This window comes from Nothobranchius furzeri, chromosome 2, assembly GCF_043380555.1.
Source record: "Nothobranchius furzeri strain GRZ-AD chromosome 2, NfurGRZ-RIMD1, whole genome shotgun sequence".
Taxonomy (NCBI): domain Eukaryota; kingdom Metazoa; phylum Chordata; class Actinopteri; order Cyprinodontiformes; family Nothobranchiidae; genus Nothobranchius; species Nothobranchius furzeri.
Genome location: NC_091742.1, coordinates 67,282,069 through 67,296,750, shown reverse-complemented (window position 1 = coordinate 67,296,750; position 14,682 = coordinate 67,282,069). Strand labels below are relative to the sequence as shown.

Genomic DNA, 14,682 nt, shown 5'->3' with positions numbered 1-14,682 from the left:
TTTGTTTTTCTTTAGTAAATAACTTTATTAGAAAAACTGCATTTTGTTTTTAATCTGGTCAACTTTGCCTGGCGAAATGTCAACCCCCACCCCCCACCCCCCATCTGAAACGCATAAATATGATAAAAGAAGACCTCGAGGACCACTATCCAGCATGTTTTAGTTGTTTCTCTGCTTCAACACACCTGATTAAATGGTTAAATTGGCTGCTCAGCAGGTCCTCAAGCTCCACAGAAGCCTTTTAATCACCTACTGATTAAAATCAGGAATAGAAGCAGAAAAAACATGCCCTGGAGGACGTAGGGTTGGACTCTACTGTTCCTCTGAGCTCAACTGGACATCCTTCCATGCAGCCATCGGCTCGATAGTGTGTATCCGTGTTATTTAGCAGTACTTGGATTGGTGGGGGTATCCCGGATTAACGCCCACCTTTGTTTCCTGCTCTAGAGCTGACCATTGACCATGAGGAACGTGTGGGCAGCGTTTAAAAGCACGGTGCTGTCCGCGGTGCTGAAACACGAGGCTGGTGCTGATTTGCTCCAACCCAAAAACGCTTCTGCGGCAGAACCAGACGCCTGCTTGTGAAACTGCGAGGGGTGGGGATAAACAAGGAGGGAGAATTTGTCGGACTTTTTTTAATGTGCGTGTGATCACAGAATAAAAAATCCACGGATGGGGAGGGGAGGACGGATCAACACAAAACATAGTTTATCTTCGGTTTATTTTTTTGCGTTTGGAGTAAAAAAAAATAATTACATTGATACAAAATCAGGCGGTGGTTTGATAATGTGATGTTTGATTCCTAATGCCATACTTGGGAGGGGAGACAAAAAGGCTCCGTCGATTTGAGTGACTGGACTGAGGACGCATCACGTCTTTGAGAGCTGGAGGAGCTCGCAAGGAGAAAGAGCTCGCGAGCCAATCACGTGGGAGCAGCTCGAGAGCGCATCAGCCGTGGGCGGGGCCACGCTCCGGGGGTATACTTCCGCGTTCGCTGCGTGTTCGTGTGTAGGTTGAATGGATGAAAAGCAGAGTGCGGAGAGGTATAGGCATGCTGTGATTCGGCCCTATATAAGCGCCGGCAGGACTATCTTCTTTTAAAGACCACCTTCCTCCTCGCGCTGGTTTCCACTCAGTGATGTCCCGTATTTGTGTGGCGCACCTGTAAAGAGCGAGACAGGCAGAAGCCGGCTTTTTTTTATTATTTGATTCCTTTTCTTTCTTCAGTTTTTTTATTTAGTTCTGTTTTTTATTTGACTTCTCCCCCTTTCCTCTTTCTTTCATTGTTTATTATTTATTTATTTGCTGAGAGGAAGTCATTTCTGTGTTTTGATTTAATAAATATTTAATTTCCTCATTTGTTTGTGTTTGTTGGTTTTTATGATTCCAAGTTTGAACTGTAAAGAGCGGATTTCATCCTCTTTTTATTATTTCTTTCATTTTTTACGAGCAATTGGCCAGGTGTTTCACTCAGAGATTGTTTTGCCCTAAAGGACGTCCCTAACTTTCATTTATAGAAACGGTAAGATGTTTTTTGTTGAACATTTGCTCGTTGATTTGAAACATTTTACATCGACATGGTGTCTTTTTAATTATATTTCTTATTTAAATATTTTTCGGGAGGACACATGCAGCCTTATTTCTAATGCATGCGTGCAGGCAGGCAGACGCGATGGGGAAGTCACCGTGGTGCATTCACGGCTGGTTTTTCAACTCTGAACTGCGGGTGTCTTGATGTGAGAATAGACTGTGGCCACGCGCATCTTTTATGTGGGATTAAGTGTAATTTTTAAGATGCTAGAACATAGTTTGACGTTTAAATGCCTTTTAATTGGAATAATAGATATGTTCATGTGAAAAATGTCTCAAACGCATTTAGCTGATTAAATACCTAATTTAATGTTCAAACCTGAACATTTATATAGTTTGGATAGTAGTAATAATGGGAGGAAAATGATACGTTTTTGTTATTTATATGTAAAACAGCCTCTGGTGAAGATTTCTAAATGATAGGTTACACTAAGTGCAGCATGTGCTACTTGGAGTTGCTGATGGAGTTCTGCCTTCACAGGCATACTTACATGCTGTTTCCACTCGGGTGTGATTGCAATGAACCGTATTTTTGCAAGTTTTTCTTTTAAGGTTTTAGATGCCTTTATGTGGAATGCAGAATTACGTTTGAAGCAGGAGGAAGTTGAAGTTCACAAGCTCTAATGGGGATATCTGTAGCCAATTCAGTGAAGTGCCGTTGTTTGGGTTTCCCCTGATTACCCAGAGGGACACTGATGGCACTCATATGGATGACTGTGGCAGGTTGTTGTAACATACTCCTATTTTTAATCAAATGTACCATATAAGTGGACTGGCTGCTATTTTCATGAAGAACAAAAAAAAGATTTTTTCTTTCTTTACAGTTAAAAAAACATTGTTAGAAAAAAAGTTGGTTATGCCTCCCGAGACATGAGCTTTCATTTGGTATGCGGCTTAATTCTGCTTAGCTGCTTGACAGTGTTAGAACCTCAAAAATAGAAAACGCCAACACCGTTTTAATAACTGTTAATTTTGAAACTTTGGAACTACTATTAATTTAAAAATGATTTTTACAAAGAAATTCAGCTCTCTGAACGATGCATCTGATCTGGGAAAGAAAAAACTCTTAGTGGAAAAGCCAATTTTTTCATAAGGTTGAAGAGTTTCAGGACGGTAAATTATCTAAAAATCCTTTAAATTATCTGTAATATTGAGCTAATGTCAAATTCCTAGATATTCCAGAAAATCTTTTTTTTTAATTGAAGTCACTTCTGATGTGTCAAACCTTACTTTCCTAGAGCAAATACTGTTACATTTTTCTTTACCTTGTTCTTTCAGCTCAAAAACATTCCATCTACCTGAGATGGTGTTTTTAAGCTGAAATCTTCATTTTACTAGGAAAGTCTGGGCTTCCTAGCAGTTATATACTACATTGGCTTGCCATACATTATTTTAGCGCCAAACCATTTCTTCATCGGCGTCTCTTGTCCTGCTGGACACTTTTTAGAGCATTAATCAAACCGCAGCTGTAACGCATTAATTCGTTTACTTGTTGCGCTCTACGCGCTCGTTGATTGGCCAAAGGTCTGATTAGTTTATTTAGGGGAGCCACGACCCGCCACCGCCCCTGTTTGCTGCGCAAAACGGCGACCAGAAAGTTTGATGCCAGCAGGTACAACATCATTAAATACCCGCTGCGCCGAGTGAACATCTCCAGGTAAGATTCGGCAAACAATGTAGCGGTGCATATCAATCGAGTGGGTTAAAGTACGTGTACGTTACATGTTGTATGCTAGCAAGGCTGAATTACAGCCTAGTTAGCTTAATCTCTCATATTGTCCTTTTTTATTGGCTGAGCCTTGCATAGCAATTTTATCTCTTACCAGTAAAAACTGTGGTTAACGCAGAAGTAGCTGCGTGTAAGTAACTGATGTCCTCAGACCTCTAATGCTGAATAGCTGTGTGGCTAATGTTAGCTTAGTCATGTCAGATGTTGTTAGGAAAAAAAACACTAAGACTAAACTGACTGCATGTTTAACCAATAAAGTAAAACGTCGCCAACTTAATACTTAGCATCCTTACGAACAGAAATATAACTAGTAGGCTTCTACCAAAATACGCAGAAGCTCCTTTTTAACAGCAGGGGGTCATTTTTCGGCATAACACCTGCTAAAACAACGCAGCTTGTTGCAGTAACCCCCAAATGAGCTCGAGCCCCTCCCTCTTGTGTCCAGCGCTGAATAGCGAATTTCGATAATCTCCCTTATTTGAATAAGAGCTCGAAAACAACCCGAGCTGCATTTGTTTTTTTATGAGGAAGCGATGTTTTCGGCCCTGGACCTGCTGGTTTGTCGCAGGTGTGGCTTGTTAATTAATCAGACCTGTCTTCAGCTTGCCTAGCATCAACAGGAACTCATGGAAGTCCATGGTCTTTAAAATAAATTAGTTGTACCTGCGGCAGTTTTTAGAAGTTTCCAACGCAAATTAATTAGCTTGAAGGTGGGGGTTTATTTCCAGTCAATTATGTGGTTTCTTTATACATTTTTTCTGTTTTTGGTCAAATAGTTAGGGTAAATGCTCGTTTTTAGCAATATTTAATTTATTTCATGAAAAATAAACACACATTGTATTACTAGTTTCTGCTTCTAGTGGCATTAAACCAGAAGAGTTCTGCTTTTTGCTGTATTTTCTCAATATTGGGAGTTAATGGAAAAATGTAGGACTTATGCAGAATTGAGGAAGGTGTTGTTTTAAGTGTCAAAACACTTGCATTATGAGCGTAGAGCTGGTCTTTTTAAGAGCTGGGGCAATGCTGATGGTAAAACTGCTGATTTTAAGAAGCTGTGCATCCTTAATAGCCTAACTAAAATAGAGCAGATTAAATTTGGTTTAGAACACTGTAAAGTGTTCTTATCAGTGGTGCTCCTAATGCTAATGAACTGTCTGCATATCTAGCTGCAATATGTGATGGATATCTGCTGCTTTTAGGCGTTTTTCTGCCTTGCTGTTCATGCAGCATCCACCGTTTCAGCAGTCTCTGTGCCTCTGAGGACCAGAGATAAGAGTGGCTGTCTCCGTGCATTGAGACTCTGCGTTTGACTTTCTAAGTAAAGGCTGCTGACAGTGACTAAAATGCAGGACACGAAGGCCACACATCACTCTAGTCTGCACGCCAGTGTGTGCAGCAGTATGAACTAGGTTTGCATGCAGTGGGAGGCGAGAAGCAAATTTGCCCCTTTGTCCTTCTTAAATGGCCATCCACTCCTCCCCTTCTCTGCTCTTCATAACAACGCCTCCTCCCCCAGCGTGACTGAGCCGGTCTGGTGTCTGGATGCTGCACAGGGCTGTTTGTCTGTTGGCCACAGGGTGGCCCTCCCTCTGCATGTGTGGGTCATTTCTGCAGGCCGGTGATGCTTGCCCTTGAACACTCGACTGCATTACAGCAGCTTCCACATCTGATTTATTTTTGGGTAGTGTTTCTCCGAGGATCACAAGAGGCATTATCTCGATATTCAGAGTCTCCAATGTTTGCGTTTGATGTGCAGCTTTGATTTTTGAGTTGTAGAACTTTGCAAATTCAGATTTGGTATTTTCTAAGACTTCAAGGCAGATTGGTGGAGTAGTGGAGATCAAAGTATCAAGGGCAAGTCCTCACGGGTGCTTTCAGAATGGGTTATTGCGGCAGAAATGTATTCTAGGCTTATTTTAAAGGTTTTTGAGACCTGAGAAGTAATTTTTTTTTGTTTTGCCACCGCTCACGTTCAGCATGACTGTTGGTTTGACCCATTATTGATGGATTCTCCTATTGATTCAGCGAGGGAGTTAAAGGCTTTAGGGTGTGACTGTGGCACATCACTGACTTTAAACTAACCTAGTGCCTTATGGTAAAATGAAATGCAATAATTCTTGACTTTCACTTAAAATGTAGGTTATCTGATTCAATTTTTTTACCTTTTATCCTTTAACTTTGAAAAATCAGCATGGGTTTACTAGAGGATTGTGTTTAACCAGTAGCTTTAACTATGTTGTCTGTGTGCACATTGGACAGTTGGGCACATTTGTACTTAATTGTAATAATTGTGCAAATTGGATTACAGCTAGCATAATATAGAAATTAATATTCTGACCACATTATGTCAAAAAGGGTTTTATTTGAGCTGCTTTAAAGCAGGAATCCAGAGGTTGTTTTTTTGTCAGTGGTCACCATCTAGAGGCGTAAAAATGCGATGCCCCTTCAAGCCCCTCTCCCTACTTCCATGATTACAGCTAAAAGAGACACCTCTAGCGGGCCAATAGAGCTAAAACACATGTTTTAAAAATCATGCTAACGCTAATGCTGTTTATCCATTTGTATATATTTTAGACTTGCTTGTCCATGAGAAACACTGCCTCAGTCTAGGTTTGTCCTCAAACATGCACACGCTGACATCTGTATGCTAGCGTTAGCGTTATTGGCTAATTGTGATTGGCGCTCAATTAAAATATCATGGGGTTCTACGGGACCAAACATTTTGCTGTTTTCCATGCAAATAAGTTGTTCCCTCATCAGAAACGTAACTATCCTGCCTGGTGAATGTTGTGCTCTCTGCACCAGTGGGCGATGGCTCTGGAGCTCCTTGCTATCCTCATCAGAGAGTCTGGACCTTTTTAGCTGAATTGTAAGCTCCAGCGTTTGCTTTTGTAAACTCGCTGTGTGGGTAGGCAACTCACATCTGTGTTTTCTACAGATATTGTGAACTGTTACTTGTGGGCTTTTAGTTTTCAAGGACGGGTTGTGCATGTCACTGCATGCACTCTGGAGTTTCCTTGCTCTGCAGCTCGTCACGCATACTCGGTCAATTTAATCCTCTGAGGAGCAAGTAGCAGAGATTCGTGCCTCATTCCTGAGTGCTCCGTGTCACATCGGTACACGCTGGTCTCGCTGTTTGCTCCAGGCTCGACTTACAGAATCTCCAAACTTGTGTGTGATGTGTGATTTGGCTAATGTAAAATATCTTAAGGCTTCACGCCACTCCAGCGTGTCTTGTAGGTGTTCTGCAAATAACCCGTCCATTTGATAACTTATCTGGTTGGTGCTCAATAATATTCTCACGAGGAAACCCAACTGTAAATGTTAAATGTGACCATCATTTTAAATCTAGCTGAAGAGTTTTGGCACCTTTGCTGCATCCATCCTTCTGGTGGTGGTCAACTTCAGATGAAACGTGTGTGAAAATGTAAAAGTTAACAAGATTTAGTGGCTGGATTTAGTTTTATCAGTGACTCATTAGGATTTGTTTTGCTAATGACCAAAGTGTCTGTCTACAGACATTAGAAAAACAAAGGTGTGAAGCCCAAACAATATGTTTGATGGACTCATGACAAAGCGCAATAAGGGTCTCTGGATGGTGTTTGTCAGGGTGCAGAACATGGTATCTAAGGTTTTAGTTATCACTGTTTAAAGGTTACATTTAAGGTCATAAGTGGATTTCCAGAAATAAAATAAAACTATAGTCATTCCTGACAAAATTTTCACTACAGTTGATGAAAATGACAAACTTCATGGTTTCATTATAACCTTATTTATTAATTTGTAGCACTTATTCAGCTTTACCAGTGATGTTTAGGGTGTTAATGTTGTGGTTTTGTAGGTCAGGAGTGGTTGGTGACATATCTGCTCCCCTGTTATGGTGAGACAGGCTCCTATAGGTACACCCACCCTTTGGGCATTACTTTCTCTGAATGGCTGCTCTCCTGGACACCTGGAGTCCCTTCCTGGCCCTCACGGGCCACTATCCCACATGTTTTTGGTGTTTCTCTGCTACAACACACGGTGTGTAAATAGTGGGTGATTAACTTCATTTGTATTGAATCAGCCGTGTTGGAACAGGGAAACAACTAAAACATAAGGACAAGCAGCCACCGAGGACATAACTGTGTGGGTATAGCTGACTGAGAATAAAGTCTTTCATAGTGAACATCTCTCCCAGGTCTCCTGTGGGAACACCAGACTTCAGTTTCAAGGCTCTTGATGTTCATCAGACCTGTTACCCTCAGTAGTGAGGCCTTGGGATTTGTGTTTGGAGTACCTTTAACACATCTTCTGTCACCTCTACCTTCATCAGTGAATTGTCTTTCAGTTAAAGGCTCATTTGTAACTCCTCACAGGTGCTCAGTCCAGAGAAGACCCCTGGACTTTTTCCATCATTGAAGACCTTTTCTCATCTGGGGGTGCTTTCTCAATTTAGACCATAGAAGGCACCTGCTTCTGTAAACATAAATGCACATGTTGGCAAACCTGCATAAAAACGCACATGGGTTCAGCGCACCGCTCTGCACAGCGATTCTGTGCATAAATAAAATCAAAAACTGCATCTCTGTCAGCTTAAAAAAAACATATGCAACACAAACACTCCTGCACACATGTGATGTACTTATTTTGTCTCGCTATTGTGTGTGTGTGTGTGTGTGTGTGTGTGTGTGTGTCTTCACAGAAAGGAGTGCTGATACTTCATCCCAGACACTGTTGTGCTGTTTAACACATTTATCAGAAATCATCAAGAGAAAACAAAACTTGGGTGATGTTCTTAACTATGTGTGCATTTAATGCCGATTCGCTAATGTGTGCATCTGTTTTTACACAAGCGGGTGTCTTTGGGGCTGCCTTGCACCTCTCAGTGGAGACTTACAGCTGTGCTTTGTCATAAAGTTAATCCCAAGTTTAAAATGGTGCCAGGGATTCCTTTATGTTACTAATTATTTTCACTCAGATGGTCACCAAGCAGAATTGGGATCACTACTGAGTGATTTTAAGGACTTTTTTACTCATTGCTAGTTGGATCCATTCACTCACTGTTACGCGGGTCAGAAGAATGATTGGGGTGGTTCAAAATAGTTTTTGTCCCATTTCTCTAACGCTGGGAAGTATGTCAACAGACAACATTTCATGTTGGGGTGGAATATCCCTTTAAGAGACTTTAGGTAAGAAAACAAGGCAAGTTGTTTTCTCATTTAATAATTTTTTATCTATTTCATTCAGTGTGTGACATTTATTTTAGCCTTGTTATTTCATTTCACTTGAATTTTACTACCTCCTTACGCGAGCTGTCTTTAGTGAGCGCTGAGTCATTTTCGTTGTACACAAGCTCCTATAATTCTGGGAAGAATGAAGCCAATACCGAAGTAGCAGCTCCACCCCCATCCACTAGGGGCTGGCACCAGAAGTGAGCAAATCGTCATCGACTCAAATGTTAAAAATACCACATTCACAGCAGAAATAAACATGTTTACAGCCTGGTCCCTAAAACATTTTAGGTTTAATAAATCTAGTTTACATTCATGACAACTCTGGGGATGGTGAATTATTTTTTAACTCTTCTGTTTAAGTGGAATACCATTCTGAGTTATTAATGAGCATCAGTGCCACATGACTTCAGAGCTAGCTCCGGGGAAAGGCCTCAGCCTGGGCCTCACGTTAATAGATGTTCGGCCATTTTGGCTCTTTGAACTTTTAGTTGTGTCCTTGTAGGGATGTCATGGTAACCGGTGCAGCGGTAAACCTTGGTAAAAATGTTGACAATAATAATTACCGTCTTGTTTTTAAAACAATATACAGGTCCTTCTAAAAAAATAAGAGCTGGTTTCTCTCCGCATTATTGAGTTTAACAAGGATTACCTCCTGACATTTTCCCAAATCTGCAGAGCTCACTGGAAGGACCCAAACCAAGGACCGCTACCATGATAAACAGGGTTTATTTAGTTGTCCGAAAATTAGGGTCGGGCATCGAGCATCGACAATGGGTTGCAACTGGGACCAACTGTTAGTTTTTCTTGGAATTGTTCAAAGTTTTTATTTCAATTTTCTAGTATGCCAGCGGAAGAGGAATCTGCGGTCGATCTCTGTGAAAAATAAACGTGATCTGCAGATTCTAATCGTTTTTCAGAGCTGATCACATCAGCTGTCAGTGTGCAGCACCGAGTCCCCCCTCCCCCCACCCGGCGTGCAGAGGCCAAACATAAACAAACGCGTCTGCTGAACTTTTACTGCGTAATGTAAACTTTAACTCCTGCAGCGTAGAGGAAACTTGTTAAATACGTCAACACGGTGGATTTACTAGAAACTTTAAAGGACAAACTCTGGACGGTGTGAGGTGAGTTTGTCTCACTGCAGAAATAAAAACACACACGGAGCATCAGCAGTCAGACGCAGCCGCTCACCTGTGTGTGTGTGTGTGTGTGTGTGTGTGTGTGTGTGTGTGTGTGTGTGTGTGTGTGTGTGTGTGTGTGTGTGTGTGTGTGTGTGTGTGTGTGTGTGTGTGTGTGTGTGTGTGTGTGTGTGTGTGTGTGTGTGTATCAGAAGGCTGAGCAATAACCTGTAGAATAAAGTCATCATGCTAGAGAAGCTTCTCTGTGGTGGACTACACCAGCTTCTGCCACATTAAATAATAATAATAATAATAAATCACATGCAAAGTTGTGAACATTTTAATTTCCTTTTTGAACTATTTCTGTAGAATTTTAATGTTTAAAATTAAATCCTCACCTATGGTCATGAGCTTTGGGTAATGACCGAAAGAACGAGATCGCGGATACAATCGGCCGAAATGAGTTTCCTCCGTAGGGTGGCCGGGCTCAGCCTTACCCCGGCTTTCCACAGCAGCCGTCAGCAGCACGTTACTGCAGCAGCACGTCATAGCTGCTGATAGGAACCGCTGTGGTCAACAGAACGTTTTCCACTGGAGCCGTCAGCAGCGCGAGTCGGCCGCGTCTCAGGAGCAGCATGTCGCGGCCTTTACGCGCCGGTTCTATTTTCTACGCGTGACGCCTCTGAAACGGGTCAAATTTGACATTTTTGGGGAAGGAAAGACAGGAAATCGGACGCGGAAATGGAGAGAAGCTACAGAGATTTTCAGAATAAAGAACGTACTGCCTTCCGGTTGCTTTACTTTTAAAAAAGGTTACTAACTGTGCGGCCCCGTGAGAAGTTATCACCTAGCTAGCGGTCTCCTTTGTTTTTCAGGTCCGTATTGGCGATTATAAAACGGACAGAACATAAAACACAAACCATGTTGTAGTTTTCTCCTGCTTGTTGTTGTTTACTGAAGAAGTCACTCGTGTGACTTCGTGCTCGGTCGGTGACAGCTGCTCCCCTGCTGCTTCGCGTCTCGTGGGAAGGGCCAAGCAGCAGCTTACGCGAGCAAGACGTGCTGCTGCAGTAACGTGCTGCTGACGGCTCTGGTGGAAACCCGGGTTAGAGATAGGGTGAGGAGCTCGAACATTCGGGAGGGACTCGGAGTAGAACCGCTGCTCCTCCGGATCGAAAGGAGTCAGTTGAGGTGATTTGGGCATCTGGTCAGGATGCCTCCTGGACGCCTCCCCGGGGAGGTGTTTCGGGCATGTCCTGCTGGCAGGAGGCCCCCGGGTCGACCCAGGACACGTTGGAGAGGTTACATCTCCAATCTGGTCAGGGAATGCCTTGGGGTCCTGCCGGAGGAGCTGGTGGAGGTGGCCCGGGAGAGGACGGTCTGGGACTCCCTAGTTGTGATGCTCCCCCAGCGACCCGGATAAGCGGAGGAAGACGACGACGACGAATATGTTGGATTGTTACTGACAGCAGCTACATTTAAGTTTCTGTTTCTGATCTGACTTGAATGGCTGCTGCAGCATGGAGGTGGATATGATCATCTTGAGAGTTTTAGCTGAAAACAAAAGTATTTGATTAGGCTGCTTGAGTACTGAGTATCATCTGATCTCATATTTTTAAAATGATGACATCAAACAGACAAAAAATAAGAAGTTATGGGCAAACTTTGGTATTTTAAAGACTACAGGGGAGGAACAAAATCCGCACACTTCAATCTGCGATACTATAGTATTTATTCTTCTGAAGCTTTTGGTCAAAAGACCTTCATCAGGAAAGGTCTTTTGACCAAAAGCTTGAAGAATAAATACTATAGTATGCGGATTTTGTTCCTCTTCATTAAAGTTTTTTTATCCAGCACCTCAACCCAGATGAGCGGTGTTACATTTTTAAAGACTACAGGGGAAAATGTAAACAAATAAACATAATTACGTGCGACATACGTCTCTATCGTTCTGATCTGCCTCGGTCTGCTCTGCTGCCGCATACAGATGAGTTGCGTGCATTGACGGTTAGATGAAGGTTGCACAACACGAGAAAAGTTGTGCCAAACAACAAATTGATGACTAAAAGCATTGCCAACGCATTTCTTCAATTTATTTAAAATCAGTTTGTTGTCTAAGCCTCTTAGTTCCATCCACCACTCCGACAAACGTCTACTTCCTGAAATAGGAGCATCAGAGTACATTTATTTTTTCTCAAACACTAAACTAGAAGCAGCAATTCATTCTAGAGGCCTCTGCATATGTACTGAATAAACAGGTGAACCATATGTTTACAGGTGTTTATTGCTGTGCATCTTCAAGGGCACCACAAGTGTCCTGTTGCTCGTCCAGGGCAATTCATTTCAGTCAGGTTCTTAGTTTTATGTTACTAAGATGCCACATCCAGGACATTTTCCACCAGCATGGTCATTTTCTATGGATTTGTACTTTTGAAGTGTGATGTTTTGAATAAAGAAGTTCAGACCCAAACCAATGTGGTCGTTTTTGTCGTTGCGTATCTGTGTAGAGGTGAATGTTATTAAATTAACTGTTTTTTTTTAGAAGTTTTTCCTCGTGAATAGACGTGTGATTAGCGCTGACTAATAAAAGTGTGCATGTGTGTGGCCGAAGAGCCATCTGTTTGTGTAAGTGTACCCATGGAGGTGAGCGAGTTCATGTTGGAAATGATTATTTTATTTTATTTTTAAAAGAACCTTGTGGTCTTTTTCTGGCCCTGGTTTCTGAGGCAAGCTATGAGGCAAGGTCTCTCGGGACGTTAAGCACTCAAATGCCAACGTTAAGAGGCTGCTGCAGGCTGGCTACGCAATCTGAAAGCCTCACAGAATTTTTTGGGGGGAGAGGCGTCTTGCTGTTCCTGTTCCAAGTGTTTATTGGAGTTAGGAGTTGTTCTGCCTTGTGGCTGTATCTCCCTTGGAACGATAGCCAGTGTTTGTTCTTTGAATAAAAAGGTGAAACATGAAATGGAGATTGAATTAGGTTTCATTTTTCTCTCCAACAATATGTTCCTGGAGTCAAATTTTCCTGTTACTGTATACACGAAGGAGGGCGGCTGAGTACAGAGCTCCCTAAAATAGAAACTCGCTTGGCAAGTTGAGATTTTGGCTAGGCTTCATGCTTCATTTTTCTCCTCGTGTTCTTATGGTAGCATGTTAGAAGTTGGTAACAGTTGGGAGGAGCAGCGGGAGGTTTATATGGAGCTTTAAAACCATGGGCTGTTGTAGGGCTGGGCAATTAATTGAAATTTTATTATCGAAATTCCTGACTCTTATCGAGATGAGACCTTAAGTAAATCTTAAATACAATTTGGTCTGTTACCATAGTCCCCAGAGTTTGATAAGTGGGGAAAAGCATTTTGTAACAAGCCCAGTCATTATCCTCATAGACATGAATACATACAGGTGCTGGCCAGTAAATTAGAATATCATCAAAAGGTTGAAAATATTTCAGTAATTCCATTCAAAACGTGAAACTTGTACATTATATTCATGCAATGCACACAGACCAATGTATTTCCGATGTTTATTACGTTTAATTTTGATATTTATAGGTGACAACCAATGAAAACATCAAATCTGGTATCTCAGAAAATTAGAATATTCTAAAGGCCAATGAAAAAATGTTTGTTTCTCTAATGTTGGCCAACTGAAAAGAATGAACATGAAAAGAATGTGCATGTATAGCACTCAATACTTAGTCGGGGCTCCTTTTGCCTCAATAACTGCAGTAATGCGGCGTGGCATGGACTCGATCAGTCTGTGGCACTGCTCAGGTGTTATGAGAGCCCAGGTTGCTCTGATAGTCGTCTTCAGCTCCTCTGCATTGTTGGGTCTAGCGTATTGCATCCTCCGCTTCACAATACCCCATAGATTTTCTATGGGGTTAAGGTCAGGCGAGTTTGCTGGCCAATCAAGGACAGGGATACCATGGTCCTTGAACCAGGTGCTGGTGGTTTTGGCACTGTGTGCAGGTGCCAAGTCCTGTTGAAAGGTGAAGTCTGCATCCCCATAAAGTTGGTCAGCAGCAGGAAGCATGAAGTGCTCTAAAACTTCCTGGTAGACGGCTGCATTGACCCTGGACCTCAGGAAACAGAGTGGGCCAACACCGGCAGATGACATGGCACCCCACACCATCACTGACGGTGGAAACTTTACACTGGACCTCATGCAACGTGGATTCTGTGCTTCTCCGCTCTTCCTCCAGACTCTGGGTCCTTGATTTCCAAAGGAAATGCAGAACTTGCTTTCATCAGAAAACATAACTTTGGACCACTCAGCATCAGTCCAGTCCTTTTTGTCCTTGGCCCAGGCGAGACGCTTCTTGCGCTGTTTCATGTTCAAGAGTGGCTTGACACACGGAATGCGACACCTGAATCCCATGTCTTTCATGAGTCTCCTCGTGGTGGTTCTTGAAGCGCTGACTCCAGCTGCAGTCCACTCTTTGTGGATCTCCCCCACATTTTTGAATGGGTTTGTCGTCACAATTCTCTGCAGGGTGCGGTTATCCCTAGAGCTTGTACACTTTTTTCTACCACATTTTTTCCGTCCCTTCGCCTGTCTGTTAATGTGCTTGGACACAGAGCTCTGCGAACAGCCAGCTTCTTTAGCAATCACCTTTTGTGTCTTGCCCTCCTTGTGCAAGGTGTCAATGATTGTCTTTTGGACAGCTGTTAAGTCAGAAGTCTTCCCCATGATTGTGGTGCCTTCAAAACAAGACTGAGGGACCTTTTAAAGGCCTTTGCAGGTGTTTTGAGTAAATCAGCTGATTAGAGTGGCAGCAGGTGTCTTCTATATTCAGCCTTTTCAGAATATTCTAATTTTTTGAGATACCAAATTTGGAGTTTTCATTAGTTGTCACTTAGGAATATCAAATTTAAATGTAATGAACATTGGAAATACATTGGTCTGTGTGCATTGCATGAATATAATGTACAAGTTTCACGTTTTGAATGGAATTACTGAAATATTTTCAACCTTTTGATGATATTCTAATTTACTGGCCAGCAACTGTAGATGCCTTGTTAAGCTTGGT

At 42.3% G+C, this 14,682-nt stretch overlaps 1 protein-coding gene across 5 annotated transcripts in view; it reads left to right on the top strand.

The window, feature by feature from the left end:
• The first annotated feature begins 1,379 nt into the window (after positions 1-1,379).
• The window catches only part of elavl2 (ELAV like neuron-specific RNA binding protein 2), a 58,670-nt gene continuing 45,367 nt past the window's right edge, over positions 1,380-14,682 (top strand). For 3 of the 5 annotated variants that reach the window (XM_015946968.3, XM_054747823.2, XM_015946966.3), the window contains exon 1: positions 1,380-1,522. The gene's annotated coding sequence lies outside the window, so the exon portion shown is untranslated. Of the gene's footprint in view, positions 1,523-3,120; positions 3,248-14,682 lie in introns of those variants that run through there. The other 2 variants (XM_015946970.3, XM_015946967.3) reach the window with 1 other exon arrangement.